A 10,866-nucleotide genomic window follows, 5' to 3' on the forward strand; every position below is an offset into this window, starting at 1 on the left:
CTCTTCCATTGTTGCCGGAATTCTGCTGAAGTTTAAAAATGCTTTGGAACGCTTCCATTGTTATCGGAATTCTGCTGAAGTTTAAAAATAATCTGTAGAAGTCTCCCATTGTTCTCGAAAATCTGCTGAATTTTAAAAATGCTTTGGAACTTTTCCATTGTTCCTGAAATTCTTCTGAAGTTTAAAAATGCTTTCGAACTCTCCCATTGTTCTCGAAATTCTGCTGAAGTTTAAAAATGCTTTGGAACTCTTCCATTGTTCTCGGAATTCTGCTGAATTTAAAAATGCTTTGGAACTCTTCCATTGTCCTTGGAATTCTGCTGAAGTTTTAAAAAGCTTTGGAACTCTTCCATTGTTCTTGGAATGTTATTGTATTTTTAAATCAATATGTAGAACTTTACCATTGTTCTCGGTATTCTGCTGAAGTTTAAAAATGCTTCGGACCTTTCCTATTTTTCTCGGAATGTTATTGGCTTTTTTTTTGTGTATGGAGTACACTCCCATTGTTCTCGGAATTCTGCTGAAGTTTAAAAATAGTCTGTAGAGCTCTACCATTGTTCTCGGGATTCTGCTGAAGTTTAAAAAAGATTTTTATCTCTTCCATTGTTCTCGGAATTCTGCTGAAGTTTAAAAATGCTTTGGAACTCTTCCAATGTTCTCGGATTTCTGCTGAAGTTTAGATATAGTCTGTAGATCTCTACCCTTGTTCTCGGGTTTCTACTGAAGTTTAAAAATGCTTTGGAACTCTTCCATTGTTCTCGGAATTCTGCTGAAGTTTAAAAATGCTTTGGAACACTTCCGTTGTTATCGGACTTCTGCTCCAGTTTAAAAATGTTTTGGAACTCTCCCATTGTTCTCGGAATGTTGTTGTTTTTTTTAAATAAATATGTAGAACTCTCCCATTGTACTCGGAATTCTGCTGAAGTTTAAAAGGCTTTGGATCTCTTCCATTGTTCTCGGTATTCTACTGAAATTTAAAAATGCTTTGGAACTCTCCCATTGTTATCGGAATGTTATTTATTTTTTTTATGTCTGTAGAACTCCCCCCTTGTTCTCGGAATGTTATTGTGTTTTTTAAATAAGTTTTAGAACTCTCCCATTGTTCTCGGAATTCTGCTGAAGTTTAAAAATGCTTTGGAACTCTTCCATTGTTCTCGGAAATCTGATGAAGTTTAAAAATGCTTTGGGACACTTCCATTGTTCTCGGAATTCAGCTGAAGTTTAAAAATGCTTTGGAACTCTTCCAATGTTCTCGGATTTCTGCTGAAGTTTAGAAATAGTCTGTAGAACTTTACCCTTGTTCTCGGGTTTCTACTGAAGTTTAAAAATGCTTTGGAACTCTTCCATTGTTCTCGGAATTCTGCTGAAGTTTAAAAATGCTTTGGAACACTTCCTTTTTTATTGGACTTCTGCTCCAGTTTAAAAATGTTTTGGAACTCTCCCATTGTTCTCGGAATGTTGTTGTTTTTTTTAAATAAATATGTAGAACTCTCCCATTGTACTCGGAATTCTGCTGAAGTTTAAAAAGGCTTTGGAACTCTCCCATTGTTATCGGAATTCTGTTAAAGTTTAAAAATGCTTTGGAACTCTTCCATCGTTCACGGAATTCTGCTGAAGTTTAAAAATGCTTTGGAACTTTTCATTTGTTCTCGCAATTCTGCTGAAGTTTAAAAATGCTTTGGAATGCTTCCATTGTTATCGGAATTCTGCTGAAGTTTAAAAATAATCTTTAGAATTCTCCCATTGTTCTCAAAAATCTGCTGAATTTTAAAAATGCTTTGAAACTTTTACTTTGTTCCTGGAATTCTTCTGAAGTTTAAAAATGCTTTGGAACTCTCCCATTGTTCTCGGAATTCTACTGAAGTTTAAAAATGCTTTGGAACTCTTCCATTGTTCTCGGAATTCTGCTGAAGTTTAAAAATGCTTTGGAACTCTTCCATTGTTCTCAGAAATTTGCTGAAGTTTAAAAATAGCCTGTAGTACTCTCCCGTTGTTCTCGGTATTCTGCTGAAGTTTAAAAATGCTTTGGAATTCTTCCATTGGTCTTAGATATCTGCTGATGTTTAAAAATGCTTTGGAACTCTTCCATTGTTCTTGGAATTCTGCTGAAGTTTTAAAAAGCTTTGGAACTCTCCCATTGTTCTTGGAATGTTATTGTATTTTTAAACCAATATGTAGAACTTTACCATTGTTCTCGGTATTCTGCTGAAGTTTAATAATGCTTCGGACCTTTCCCATTTTTCTCGGAATGTTATTGGTATTTTTTGGGGTATGTAGTACTCTCCCATTGTTCTCGGAATTTTGCTGAAGTTTAAAAATGCTTTGGAACTCTCCCATTGTTCTTGAATGTTATTGTTTTTTTTTGTGTATGTAGAACTCTTCCATTGTTCTCGGAATTCTGCTGAAGTTTAAAAATAGTTTGTAGTACTCTACCATTGTTCTCGGGATTCTGCTGAATTTTAAAAATGCTTTGGAACTCTCCCATTGTTCTCGGAATGTTATTGTTTTTTTAAATAAATATGTAGAACTCTCCCATTGTACTCGGAATTCTGCTGAAGTTTAAAAAGGCTTTGGAACTTTTCCATTGTTCTCGGTATTCTGCTGAAATTTAAAAATGCTTTGGAACTCTCCCATTGTACTCGGAATGTTAATGTTTTTTTTTATGTCTGTAGAACTCTCCCATTGTTCTCGGAATTTTGCTGAAGTTTAAAAATGCTTTGGAACTCTTCCATTGTTCTCGGAATTCTGCTGAAGTTTAAAAATGCTTTGGAACTCTCCCATTGTTCTTGGAATGTTATTGTGTATTTTAAATAAGTCTGTAGAACTCTCCCATTGTTCTCGGAATTCTGCTAAAGTTTAAAAATGCTTTGGAACTCTTTCATTGTTCTCTGAATTCTGCTGAAGTTTAAAAATGTTTAGGAACTCTTCCATTGTTGCCGGAATTCTGCTGAAGTTTAAAAATGCTTTGGAACGCTTCCATTGTTATCGGAATTCTGCTGAAGTTTAAAAATAATCTGTAGAAGTCTCCCATTGTTCTCGAAAATCTGCTGAATTTTAAAAATGCTTTGGAACTTTTCCATTGTTCCTGAAATTCTTCTGAAGTTTAAAAATGCTTTCGAACTCTCCCATTGTTCTCGAAATTCTGCTGAAGTTTAAAAATGCTTTGGAACTCTTCCATTGTTCTCGGAATTCTGCTGAATTTAAAAATGCTTTGGAACTCTTCCATTGTCCTTGGAATTCTGCTGAAGTTTTAAAAAGCTTTGGAACTCTTCCATTGTTCTTGGAATGTTATTGTATTTTTAAATCAATATGTAGAACTTTACCATTGTTCTCGGTATTCTGCTGAAATTTAAAAATGCTTTGGAACTCTCCCATTGTACTCGGAATGTTAATGTTTTTTTTTATGTCTGTAGAACTCTCTCATTGTTCTCGGAATTTTGCTGAAGTTTAAAAATGCTTTGGAACTCTTCCATTGTTCTCGGAATTCTGCTGAAGTTTAAAAATGCTTTGGAACTCTCCCATTGTTCTTGGAATGTTATTGTGTATTTTAAATAAGTCTGTAGAACTCTCCCATTGTTCTCGGAATTCTGCTAAAGTTTAAAAATGCTTTGGAACTCTTTCATTGTTCTCTGAATTCTGCTGAAGTTTAAAAATGTTTAGGAACTCTTCCATTGTTGCCGGAATTCTGCTGAAGTTTAAAAATGCTTTGGAACGCTTCCATTGTTATCGGAATTCTGCTGAAGTTTAAAAATAATCTGTAGAAGTCTCCCATTGTTCTCGAAAATCTGCTGAATTTTAAAAATGCTTTGGAACTTTTCCATTGTTCCTGAAATTCTTCTGAAGTTTAAAAATGCTTTCGAACTCTCCCATTGTTCTCGAAATTCTGCTGAAGTTTAAAAATGCTTTGGAACTCTTCCATTGTTCTCGGAATTCTGCTGAATTTAAAAATGCTTTGGAACTCTTCCATTGTCCTTGGAATTCTGCTGAAGTTTTAAAAAGCTTTGGAACTCTTCCATTGTTCTTGGAATGTTATTGTATTTTTAAATCAATATGTAGAACTTTACCATTGTTCTCGGTATTCTGCTGAATTTTAAAAATGCTTCGGACCTTTCCTATTTTTCTCGGAATGTTATTGGCTTTTTTTTTGTGTATGGAGTACACTCCCATTGTTCTCGGAATTCTGCTGAAGTTTAAAAATAGTCTGTAGAGCTCTACCATTGTTCTCGGGATTCTGCTGAAGTTTAAAAAAGATTTTTATCTCTTCCATTGTTCTCGGAATTCTGCTGAAGTTTAAAAATGCTTTGGAACTCTTCCATTGTTCTTGGAATTCTGCTGAAGTTTACAAATGCTTTGGAACTCTCCCATTGTTCTCGGAATTCTGCTGAAGTTTAAAAATGCTTTGGAACTCTTCCATTGTTTTCGGAATTCTGCTGAAGTTTAAAAATGCTTTGGAACTCTTCCATTGTTGTCGGATATTTGCTGAAGTTTAAAAATAGCCTGTAGAACTCTCCCATTGTTCTCTGTATTCTCCTGAAGTTTGAAAACGCTTTGGAACTCATCCATTGGTCTTAGATATCTGCTGAAGTTTAAAAATGCTTTGGAACTCTTCCATTGTTCTTCGAATTCTACTGAAGTTTAAAAAGTCTTTGGAACTCTTCCATTGTTCTCGGTATTCTGCTGAAGTTTAAAAATGCTTTGGAACTCTTTCATTGTTCTCGGACTTCTGCTGAAGTTTAAAAATGCTTTGGAACTCTTCCATTGTTCTTGGAATTCTGCTGAAGTTTACAAATGCTTTGTAACTTTCTCATTGTTCTCAGAATGTTATTGTTTTTTCTCAATAAGTGTGTAGAACTCTCCCATTGTTCTCGGAATTCTGCTAAAGTTTAAAAATGCTTTGGAACTCTTCAATTGTTCTCGGAATTCTGCTGAAGTTAAAAAAAATGCTTTGGAACTCTTCCTTTGTTCTCGGAATTCTGATGAAGTTTAAAAATGCTTTGTAACTTTTCCATTGTTACCGGAATTCTGCTGAAGTTTAAAAATGCTTTGGAACTCTCCCATTGTTCTCGGAATTCTGCTGATGTTTAAAAATGCTTTGGAACTCATCCATTGTTCTTGGAATTATGCTGAAGTTTAAAAATGCTTTGGAACACTTCCATTGTTCTCCTAATTTTGCTGAAGTTTAAAAATATTTAGTAGAACTCTCCCCTTCTTCTTGGAATTCTGCAGAAGTTTTAAAATTCTTTGGAACTCTCCCATTTTTCTCGAAATGTGTTTTTTTTTTTCAATAAGTCTGTAGAACTCTCCCATTGTTCTTGGAATTCTGCTGAAGTTTAAAAATGCTTTGGAACTCTCCCATTGTTCTCGGAATACTGCTGAAGTATAAAAATGCTTTGGAACTCTCCCATTGTTCTCGGAATGTTTTCATTTTTTTTAAATCAGCCTGTAGAACTCTCCAATTGTTCTCAGAATTCTGTTGAAGTTTGAAAATGCTTTGGAACTCTTACATTGTTCTTGGAATTCTGCTGAATATTAAAAATAGTCTGTAGAACTCTACCATTGTTCTCAGTATTCAACTGAAGTATAAAAATGATTTGGAACTCTTCCATTGTTCTCGGAATACTGCTGAAGTTTAAAATTGCTTTGTAACTTTTCCATTGTTTTCGGAATTCTGCTGAAGTTTAAATATGCTTTGGAACCCTACCATTGTTCTCGGAATTTTGCTGAAGTGTTAAAATGCTTTGGAACTCTCCCATTTTTCTCGGAATGTTATTGTTATTTAAAATAAGTCTGTAGAACTCTCCCATTGTTCTCAAAATTTTTCTGAAGATTAAAAATGCTTTGGAAATCTTCTATTGTTCTCGAAATTCTGAAGTTTTAAAATGGTCTGTAGAACACTCCTATTGTTCTCGAAAATCTGCTAAATTTTAAAAATGCTTTGGAACTTTTCCATTGTTCTTGGTATTCTGCTGAAGTTTAAAAATGCTTTGGGACACTTCCATTGTTCTCGGAATTCAGCTGAAGTTTAAAAATGCTTTGGAACTCTTCCATTGTTCTCGGAATTCTGCTGAAGTTTAAAAATAGTCTGTAGTACTCTACCCTTGTTCTTGGGTTTCTACTGAAGTTTAAAAATGCTTTGGAACTCTTCCATTGATCTCAGAATTCTGCTGAAGTTTAAAAATGCATTGGAACACTTCCGTTGTTATCGGACTTCTGCTGCAGTTTAAAACTGATTTGGAACTCTCCCATTGTTCTCAGAATGTTATTGTTTTTTTAAAATAAATATGTGCAACTCTTCCATTGTTCTCGGAATTCTGCTGAAGTTTAAAAAGGCTTTGGAACTCTTCCATTGTTCTCGGTATTCTGCTGAAGTTTAAAAATGTTTGGAACTCTCCCATTGTTCTCGGAATACTGCTGAAGTTTAAAAATGCTTTGAAACTCTCCCATTGTTCTTGGAATGTTTTTGTTTTTTTAAATAAGTCTTTAGAATTCTCCCATTGTTCTCGAAATTCTGCTGAAGTTTAAAAATGCTTTGGAAATATTCCATTGTTCTCGAAATTCTGCTGAAGTTAAAAAATGGTCTGTAGAACACTCCCATTGTTCTCGAAAATCTGCCAAATTTTAAAAATGCTTTGTAACTTTTCCATTGTTCTCGGTATTCTGCTGAAGTTTAAAAATGCTTTGGGACACTTCCAATGTTCTCGGAATTCAGCTGAAGTTTAAAAATGCTTTGGAACTCTTCCATTGTTCTCAGAATTCTGCTGAAGTTTAAAAAGTCTTTGGAACACTTCCGTTGTTATAGGACTTCTGCTGCAGTTCAAAGATGCTGTGAAACTCTACCATTGTTCTCGGAAAGTTATTGTTTTTTTTAAATAAATATGTAGAACTCTCCCATTGTTCACATAATTCTACGGAAGTTTAAAAAGGCTTTGGAAATCATCCATTGTTCTCGGTATTCTGCTGAAGTTTAAAAATGCTTTGGAACTCTCCCATTGTTCTCGGAATACTGCTGAAGTTTAAAAATGCTTTGGAACACTCCCATTGTTCTCAGAATGTTTTTGTTTTTTTAAATCAGCCTGTGGAACTCTCCCATTGTTCTCGGAATTCTTTTGAAGTTTAAAAATGCTTTGGAACTCGTCCATTGTTCTCGGAATTCTGCTGAAGTTTAAAAATGGTTTGTAGAACTCACCTATTGTTCTCGGAATTCTGCTGAAGATTAAAAATAGTCTGTAGAACTCTACCATTGTTCTCAGAATTCTACTGAAGTTTAAAAATGATTTGGAACTTTTCCATTGTTCTCAGAATTCTGCTGAAATTTAAAAATGATTTGTAACTTTTCCATTGTTCTCGGAATTCTGCTGAAGTTTAAAAATGCTTTGTAACTCGTCCATTATTCTCGGAATTCTGCTGAAGTTTAAAAATGGTTTGTAGAACTCACCTATTGTTCTCAGAATTCTGCTGAATTTTAAATATACTTTGGAACTCTCCCATTGTTCTCGGAATTCTGCTGAAGTTTAAAAACGCTTTGGAACTCTCCCATTGTTCTTGGAATGTTATTGTTTTTTTTTAAATAAGTCTGTAGAACTCTCCCATTGTTCTCGAAATTTTGCTGAAGTTTAAAAATGCTTTGGAACTCTTACATTATTCTCGAAATTCTGCTGAAATTTAAAAATGGTCTGTAGAACACTCCCATTGTTCTCGAAAATCTGCTTAATTTTGAAAATGCTTTGGAACTTTTCCATTGTTCTCGGTATTCTGCTTAAGTTTAAAAATGCTTTGGGACACTTCCATTGTTCTCGGAATTCAGCTGAAGTTTAAAAATGCTTTGGAACTCTTCCATTGTTCTCGGATTGTTGCTGAAATTTAAAAATAGTCTGTAAAACTCCACCCTTGTTCTAGGGTTTCTACTAAAGTTTAAAAATGCTTTGTAACTCTTCCATTTTTCTCGGAATTCTGCTGAAGCTTAAAAATGCTTTGGAACACTTCCGTTGTTATTGGACTTCTGCTCCAGTTTAAAAATGTTTTGGAACTATTCCATTGTTCTCGGAATGTTATTGTTTTTTAAATAAATATGTAAAAGTCTCCCATTGTTCTCGATATTCTGCTGAAGTTTAAAAATGCTTTGGGACACTTCCATTGTTCTCGGAATTCAGCTGAAGTTTAAAAATGCTTTGGAACTCTTCCATTGTTCTCGGATTTCTGCTGAAGTTTAAAAATAGTCTGTAGAACTCAACCCTTGTTCTTGGGTTTCTACTGAAGTTTAAAAATGCTTTGGAACTCTTCCTTTTTTCTTGGAATTCTGCTGAAGTTTAAAAATGCTTTGGAACACTTCCATTGTTATCGGACTTCTGCTCCAGTTTAAAAATGTTTTGGAACTATCCCATTGTTCTCGGAATGTTATTTTTTTTTAAATAAATATGTAGAAGACTCCCATTGTTCTCGGAATTCTGCTGAAGATTAAAAAGGCTTTGGAATTCTCCCATTGTTCTCGGTATTCTGCTGAAATTGAAAAATGCTTTGGAATTCTCCCATTGTTCTCGGAATGTTATTGTTTTTTTTTTATGTCTGTAGAACTCTCCCATTGTTCTCGAAATTTTGATGAAGTTTAAAAATGCTTTGGAAATGTTCCATTGTTCTCGGAATTCTGCTGAAGTTTATAAATGCTTTGGAGCTATTCCATTGTACGCGGAATTCTGCTGAAGTTTAAAAATAATTTGGAACTCTCCCATTGTTCTCGGCATGTTATTGTTTTTTTTCAATAAGTCTGTAGAACTCTCCCATTGTTCTCGGAATTCTGGTAAAGTTTAAAAATGCTTTGGAACTCTTCCATTGTTCTCAGAATTCTGCTGAAGTTTAAAAATGCTTTGGAATGCTTCCATTGTTATCGGAATTCTGCTGAAGTTTAAAAATAATCTGTAGAATTCTCTCATTGTTCTTGAAAATCTGATGAATTTTAAAAATGCTTTGGAACTTTTCCATTGTTCTTGGAGTTCTGCTGAAGTTTAAAAATGCTTTGGAACTCTCCCATTGTTCTTGGAATTCTGCTGAAGTTTAAAAATGCTTTGGAACTCTTCCATTGTTCTCGGATTTCTGCTGAAGTTTAAAAATAGTCAGTAGAACTCTACCCTTGTTATTGGGTTTCTACTGAAGTTTAAAAATGCTTTGGAACTCTTCCATTTTTCTCGGAATTCTGCTGAAGTTTAAAAATGCTTTGGAACACTTCCGTTGTTATCGGACTTCTGCTCCAGTTTAAAAATGTTTTGGAATTCTCCCATTGCTCTCGTAATGTTATTGGGTTTTTTTTATGTCTGTAGAACTCTCCCATTGTTCTTGGAATTTTGCTGAAGTTTAGAAATGCTTTGGAAATCTTCCATTGTTCTCGGAATTCTGCTGAAGTTTAAAAATTCTTTGGAACTCTTTCATTGTACGCAGAATTCTGCTGAAGTTTAAAAATAATTTGGAACTTTCCCATTGTTCTCGGCATGTTATTGTTTTTTTTTCAATAAGTCTGTAGAACTCTCCCATTGTTCTCGGAATTCTGGTAAAGTTTAAAAATGCTTTGGGAACTCTTCCATTGTTCACGGAATTCTGCTTACATTTAAAAATGCTTTGGAACACTTCCTTTGTTCTCAGAATTCTGCTGAAGTTTAAAAATAATCTGTAGAACTCTCCAATTGTTCTCGAAAATCTGATGAATTTTAAAAATGCTTTGGAACTTTTCTATTGTTCTTGGAATTCTGCTGAAGTTTAAAAATGCTTTGGTACTCTTCCATTGTTCTCGGATTTCTGCTGAAGTTTAAAAATGCTTTGGAACTCTTCCATTGTTCTCAGAATTCTGCTGAAATTTAAAAATGCTTTGGAACTCTTTCCTTTTTCTCGGAAATTTGCTGAAGTTTAATAATAGATTGTTGTACTCTCCCCTTGTTCTCGGAATTCTGCAGAAGTTTTAAAATGCTTTGGAACTCTCCCATTTTACTCGGAATGTTTTTTTTTTTTCAATAAGTCTGTAGAACTCTCCCATTGTTCTCGGAATTCTGCTGAAGTTAAAAAAATGCTTTGGAACTCTTCCATTGTTGCCGGAATTCTGCTGAAATATAAAAATAGTCTGTAAAACTCTACCATTGTTCTCAGAATTCTGTTGAAGTTTAAAAATGCTTTGGAACTCTCCCATTTTTTTTGGAATGTTTTTGTTTTTTTAAAATCAGCCTGTAGAACTCTCCCATTGTTCTCGGAAATCTGTTGAAGTTTAAAAATGCTTTGGAACACTTCCATTGTTCTCGGAATTCTGCTGAAGATTAAAAATAGTCTGTAGAACTCTATCATTGTTCTCAGAATTCTGATGAAGTTTAAAAATACTTTTGAACTCTTCCATTGTTCTCTGAATTCTGCTGAAGTTTGACAATGATTTGGAACTCTCCCATTGTTCTCAGAATGTTACTGTTTTTTTTCTAAAAAAGTCTGTAAAACACTCCCATTGTTCTTGGAATTCTGCTGAGTTTTAAAAATGCTTTGGAACTTTTCCATTGTTCTCGGAATTCTTCTGAAGCTTAAAAATAGCCTGTAGAACTCTCCCATTGTTCTCGGTATTCTGCTGAAGTTTAAAAATGCTTTGGAACTCTTCCATTGTTCTCAGATATCTGCTGAAGTTTAAAATTGCTTTGGAACTCTTCCATTGCTCTTGGAATTCTAATGAATTTTAAAATGCTTTGGAACTCTCCCATTGTTCTCGGAATGTTATTTTATTTTTAAATCAATCTGTAGAACTCTACCATTGTTCTCGGTATTCTGCTAAAGTTTAAAAATGCTTTGGAACTCTCCCATTGTTCTCAGAATATTATTGTCTTTTTTTAATGTCTGTAGAACTCTTCC

The sequence above is a fragment of the Phyllobates terribilis genome, unplaced genomic scaffold, assembly GCF_046119375.1.
Source record: "Phyllobates terribilis strain yellow unplaced genomic scaffold, ASM4611937v1 Scaffold_11__3_contigs__length_659146591, whole genome shotgun sequence".
In the NCBI taxonomy this organism is placed as follows: domain Eukaryota; kingdom Metazoa; phylum Chordata; class Amphibia; order Anura; family Dendrobatidae; genus Phyllobates; species Phyllobates terribilis.